Source organism: Narcine bancroftii, chromosome 6, assembly GCF_036971445.1.
Source record: "Narcine bancroftii isolate sNarBan1 chromosome 6, sNarBan1.hap1, whole genome shotgun sequence".
Classification (NCBI taxonomy): domain Eukaryota; kingdom Metazoa; phylum Chordata; class Chondrichthyes; order Torpediniformes; family Narcinidae; genus Narcine; species Narcine bancroftii.
In genome coordinates, this window is record NC_091474.1 from 150,701,178 (window position 1) to 150,708,168 (window position 6,991).

Here is a 6,991-nt window from a genome sequence, read left to right on the forward strand (position 1 = left end):
TCAACCTCAATATAGATAAGTGTCAGTCATTGACCCAATCATTAGGTTTTCAATCTTTAGGCCCTTTCATGCAATGAAAAAGCCCGATTGTAAAGGCAGATATTCTCCCCCCTTATGTCGGGAGACTTACTTTCTTAAATGCACCATGACCAGCTCCAAGGTGCCGCCTGCGAATCCTTTCGGAGAAGGGTAATCGGCGGAGCGCTGCCGCCTCGCATGAATATAATGCCATTGTTGTGGCTGATTAGAGGCAGGCTGATGATGTCGCAGTGACGACGTCAGCCTAAGATGCAGGAACGGGGCATTAGTGGCCTTACTGGGGGTACGCTGGATCTCTGCCTGGATAGTAAGACTGGCTGAAAACATCTGTCTTGCCTGCTCTGGGATCCCTGTGATCCACTATACTGCACTTTCCGCGTCGGCCTGTATGAATGGCGTCAACTCGGTGGGCAGTGCTACGGCAACAGTCGCCCTGTCTCCATCAGCTACAGAGTACACTACGAGGCGCCGCTTGACATGAATGCGACACAGGAGCAGCTTTTTAGGGCTGCTCCATGAAAGCTAAGTTCATGGTTACCCTCTATGCTTATAGACAGTCTCCGGGAGGTCGCCTGACATGAAAGAGCCTTTTGTCACAGCTATATTGAGCACATGTCCAACAACCTTCCCACTGGAGTGGATTTAATTTTGAGAATTAATAGGATTTAACCTACATCACCTTTATTCTAGAAGCAAGGCTATCTTTGTTTCAGATGTCAAATTGCAGTTCTGGAATTACACCAGGAAGTGCCTAAGCGGATGATAGGGTGGGCGGGGAATTCGTGACCCATAATTATTAATTGACCATTTATTTCCAAGGATGCTGCCAACTCATTCGTTCTCTCCAGTGTCTCATTGTTCAATTAAGATGACAATATCTGTTGTTTTTGTGTTTTGTTTGTTATTCATTGATTAATGAATGGCAGACAGATTAAGAATCTGGAAAGCCAGCAGTAACATCTATAGTCAGGGAAATGCCAGAAGCAATGAATAATCTATGAAACAATGCATTGAAGATCATAATAGGATTGATCAGAGCCAGTATAAATTTACAAGAGGAAAATCCTGTTTGACTAATCTGCTAGAAAATTCTTTGAGGATGTGACCAACAGAATAAATAAGGGAGTGAAACATGAATGTCTGCATACACTGTGATTATAGTAAAAACACACTGAATGGTGGATTTTAGGGAGTGTAGCGGCTCCTGCAATAACACACGCAACTAGACGGGTTGAGTTCCGTGAGCAGACTAGTTTATTGCAGGCTGCTGGGCTGCACTTATACTCCCTGGCTGAGAACCGTGCTGGAGGGCGCTGATGTCACATAGGCATCACGTGGTTCCCAAGCGTGGGTTTCTGAGCCCTGAGCTGGAAGGAAGGGAAACCCCCGACGGTGCCATTTTGGCCGGCTGCCCCACCACGTGGCTTACAAGCAGGGCCGGTTCGCCTGCCTTGTGGTGAGCCGCCACAGGAGAACCAGTGGATCTGGTGAATTTTCATTTTTCAGAAGGCTTTCAATGAAGTACCACAAAATTTACTCAACAAGATCACACCACATTGACATTAAATAATATATAAATATGGATTAAGAGTTGATTATTGGACAGAAAGAGTTAGAATAAAATAATCTTTCGCAGATTGGCAGGCTATGGTCTGCAGAGTACTGCTGCAGTTAGTGCTCTTTCTTTCTTCTTTGGCTTGGCTTCGCGGACGAAGATTAATGGAGGGGTAATGTCCATGTCAGCTGCAGGCTGCAGTCCGATGCAGTCCGATGCGGGACAGGCGGACACGGTTGCAGCGGTTGCCAGGGAAAATTGGTTGGTTAGTGCTAGGGCCCCAATTATTCACAAAATCTACCAGCAATTTTGCTGGCAGACCAAATGTTATATTTCCAAGTTTGTTGATGATGATAAACTTAGTGAATGTGGAGAAGGATGAAAATAAGACTATAGGAGCAGAATCAGGCTATTCAGCCCATCAAGTCTACCCCACCACTCAATCATGAGCTTATCCATTTTCCCAATCAGCCCCTCTGCCTGTCCTTGTCCCCATACCTTTAATGCTCTGGCTAATCAAAGACTTATCAATCTCTGCCTAAAGCCCTTTTCACACTTGCATCTCAGTTTCGGCCATTCAGTGTACCGGGATAGGAATGGGGGTTTGGCCTTTCACACTAGACAACTCCTAACCAGGACACAGAATGTTTTCACACTTGCAAGGGTTTATCCCTGGCATTTAGTTTGATCTACCTTGAATAGGAAGTGCCTACAATGTTACTGCCCATTTCACACTTGCCTGATTTCAACGTCAGCATCGGCAGACGCCAGGAATTGTACTAGGGGTTGAGGCCGGCAATCCCCGGCTTGAGATGATGACATCTGACACCAGCATTGAGCAGATTTTGCTTTCACACTTGCTACTTTAGAGGCCGATTGGCGTTTGATTCCTGGGATCATTGGCAAGTGTGAAAGGGGCTTTAAATTCACCCAAAGCTCGGCCTCCACATCTGCCTGTGCCATAAATGCCGTAGATTCACCACCTTCTGGGTAAAAAAATTTCTTTGCAACTCTGTTTTCAGTGGCCACTGTTCTTGTGCTCTCCCACCATGGGAAACAACATTTCTACATCTATCCTGTCCATGACTTTTAACATTCAAAATGTTTCAATGAGATCCCCCCTCATTCTCTTAAATTCCAACGTGTACAGTCCAAGAGCCGACAAACATTCCTCATATGATAACTCCTTCATTTCCAGGATCATCTTTGTGAACCTCCTCTGATAAGCTTCAATTTAATATGAATAAGATGAGTCACTGGACAGAAACAAGATAGATAAAACATAACATGGAAAAATGTAGAACCATTGACTTTGGAGCACAAAGTAAAAAAGCAGAGTATGTTTTAAATGGTATGGGAAGCATTAGGCCCCTTTCAAATTAACATGTAAAATGGGGTTAACGGTAATTTGCCCAGTTAGTGCCCCAAATATGCGGCAGTTAGAAAGGGTCCAAACTGGTCAATTCCATCAGAATCCATCCAGGTCCCTGACCTATCTCACAGCTAGGTCACATCCACAGACGATTTGAATAAGAAAATGGCCAACTCGCTTATTCTGGTGATGTCAGCGCTTGTGTGTGTGTGTGTGTGTGTGTGTGTGTGTGTGTGTGTGTGTGTGTGTGTGTGTGTGTGTGTGTGTGTGTGTGTGTGTGTGTGTGTGTGTGTGTGTGTGTGTGTGTGTGTGTGTGTGTGTGTGTGTGTGCATCACCGGGCAACCAGCTTCTGAACATCCAGCAGTACTTCCGGTGAGTGCATGATTCGTCATTGCAAGGAAGGGATCCCCCTTAAATCGCCAGGTTGGAAATTTAATGGGTTGATCCCCCTGTGATTTGAAAGATGCTTCCAGTAGCTTTGCCCCAGTAATCGCACTCGGGTCCCAGCAAAGCTACCTAGGTGCTGCAGTTTAAAGGAACTATTGTTAAATGGGAGTGAGGTTTCTTGTACATAAGTCACAAAAATCTCAAAGCAAATCCAGTAAATTATCAGGAATAGAAAATGGTATGTTACTAGATGGTGTGAAGACAGGAGTAAGAAACTTTTTTATAACCAAAATATACTCTATTCAAATTAAATTATTTACAAACAAGAAAACCACTCAAGAATATTTAGACTCATAATGTCAGTCATAGCTATAAATTCTCATCAATGTACAATGTTTCATTTGTTCTCTCAGTACACTGTTATCACCCCTTTGGCACCTTGTCATTTCTATATATTATCATTAGACATACTTTGTCTAGAAAAAAAACAATTTACAAACAAGAAAACCATTCAAGTCATAATCATATCCATACATTCTCATCAATGTATATTGTTACATTTGTTCCCTCAATACCCCATTATCACTACTGTGGCACCTTGGTGTTTCTCACCTCTCTGTTGGATGAAGGAATTCCCCTCGGTATCAGCCCTCAAAGCCGAGTAATGGAGGTCTCTAGATTCTAGATTCCACAGCCCCCTCGCATTGGCAAACTAACATCTCTGTGTGCTGAAAGGTTTTGGGCAGACCAAAGTGCATCTTTTACTGAGTTGATGATCTTCCAACAGTTTTGGAAGTTTGACTCTGTGTATGCCCCTGGAAACAGCCCATAGATCAGAGGGTCCTCTGTCGTGCTGCTACTGGGAATGAACTGTGACAAGGATCCCTGCATCCCTCTCCACACACTCTGCAGAATTGGCAAAGAGGTGGGCAACAGTCCCCATTCCACTGCAGCCATCCTGAGGACAATGTGTATGGAGGGTGATTTTCCAGTTCTCACTGGGAGGGCTCCTCTCACTGCCAGCCAGGCCAAGTTCTAGTGCTTGTTTGTGAGCCCTGGCCATGAGGCATTCCATTAGAAGACCTAAATGGTCTCCTTGGGGAACCATCCCACTGGATCCATTGAGTCCTCTCTCTCTCAGTTTCTGCAGGACATTCAGAGCTGAACACTGCCTGATTACATTGTAGTCAAAGGTGTTGTTCTAGAAAAACTTTCCGTGAAGGATAAATGGTGAGAAAAATTCCAGATGACTGGAACACTATGGGCAATTGGGCCAGGTCTATCCTTCTCAACATCTGGGACAGGTAGAATCTCAGCACATAGCAGCACTTGCTACCCTCATATTTTGGTTTCATGCATAGCCTAATGCAACCACACATGAATGTAGTCATCAAGATGGGGACTACGTAAGGTTTGCCCTTTCCCCCATTGTTTGGTGACTTGTACATGGCACCCCTTCAGACCCTATCCATTTTGGACCTCCATATGATTGGAAAACTTCTCTGGTAAGCACCAGGGTGGATATGTGGGGGATGGGCCACATCTGTGCCATGTATAGGAGTACCAAGAGCATCTGTTCTTCCCCGTTACTGAGAGAGAGCGCCGTACCCCATGCCCACAGACCCAATTTTTTCTGGACCTTTGCAATCCATTCTGACCAACTCTTATTGCATGCCACAGCCCCTCCGAACCAGATCCCTAGCACTTTCAGATAGTCAGATCTGGCTGTGAAGGGGATGGTTCTCGACCGGTTGGGCTAGTTACCGAAAAGCTTTGCCTTGCTTTTCTTCAGGTTTACCCTAGCCCCTGATGCAGGCTCAAAATCCCCATATATGCTGGTCGGTCTCCAGTCCAATCTTGTAGATGGTGACATCATCCATACACAGCGAGGCCTTGATCTGAGAGCCTCCACTGCAGTGTCATTCCTCTTATGCCCTCGTCCTTCCTGATGGATTCACCCGAGGGCTCTATGCAGCACCCAAATAAGACTGGAGACAGAGTGCAGCCTTGCCTAACTCCAGACTTGATGGGGAAACTGTCTGTTTCCCAACCATTAATTTGGACTGTGTTACAGATGTCTGTGTAGAGCAGTTTAATCCAATTTCGGATTCCCTCCCCAAAGCCCATTTTGGAAAGCATATCCATCATGCAAGTGTGCAATATCTGGTCTAACGCCTTCTCCTGATCTAAGCTGACCAGCCAGATGTCCACCCTGCTATCCTGTAGATGATGGTATCCTTGAGCAGCAGGAGGCTGTCAGAGATCTTCCTAACTGGAACTTTGAAGGTATGGTCTGGGTGGATTACGTGCCCCAGGGCAGACTTGACTTGATTGGCAATGGCTTTGGATGGGATTTTGTCATCGACGTTTATCAATGATATGGGTTTCAATTCCTGATGTCCTCCTTCTCCCCCTTCTGTTTGAAGATGAGGATGATGATGCCTTTGCTCCAGAAGTCTGACATGTTTCCTGCAAGGAGGATAGCATTGTATACTTCTAACAGGTGTTGGCCCACCCACTCCCACAGAGCCGTATACAACTCAGCCGGTAGGACATCACTTCAAGGAGCCTTACTTGATCCGAAGGAATGGATGGAACCTGTCAGCTTCACCCAGAGTGGCTGTACCAGATATTCCCTCTTCCTGTTGTCTAAGACCTGTGTGATAGAGGAAAGAAAGTTTTGGGAGGCCATTCTGTCTGTAGCCTTCATGTTGTACAATTCGGCATAAAAGGATCTGCAGATCCTCTGAATGCCATCTGCAGAGATGTGACTGAGCCGTCCTCGTCCTCAAAGCTGGGAATCATAGAGCTCCCTCTGTGAACCTTTTGGAAGAAGAAATGTGACCAGGTCTCATCCTGCTCCAATGTGCAGACTCTGGATCAGAGCATTGGTCACAGTCAAGTTTGAGGGGGAGGTTGACTCGCTGGGGGTGGTGCTGTTGGCCATCTGCCTTTTTATTGCCTGTGCATAGGTGGCTATCTGTTTTGGGCCGGTCCTGTAGATGTGGCATGCTTCATCACACAGGGTTGCAGCACTTGCTCTCTCCACAGTCCGTCGTCTGTTGCCTTCCTTCTTGCAGTTTTTACAGATGACTGCACTGCATTGGGCCATCATGTGTCCCAATTTGTTGCAGTTCCTGCACACTCTGGGCTGTCCAGCACCACAGACAATAACCCATGGTTTCCTCCAATGGATTGGAGGAAGGTGATGAATGATGGCCCCTTTGCTGTCCTCTCTCAGCTTCACCTTCACTTGCCGTTTGCTGCTCCAGATTCCAAATGTGTCTTTGACATCCAGATAGGTCCTGTCCTCTTGACATAATGACCTAGGAAAGTAGCACATCCACGATTGCCACATGTGGATTTAACATGTGCACTGTTATCACTTGTTCCTTCTGCAAAAGAATTGCGGCACCTTGAATAGCAAGAGTAGAACCACATTCCCATTCTCCTGGAAGTCCCAGAGCAACCTCTGCCATCTTGCTGGGGTCCTGAATGTCATATCGAATTGACTATTATCCACAACGTCCTGGAGGAAGTAGATGTCCTTCCCCTAAAAATCTGAGGCATTCCATCAGGACCTTGAGCTCAGAGGTACCGGGTAAATGGTGAATCCTCACTAAGGTCCTTCGCTGCC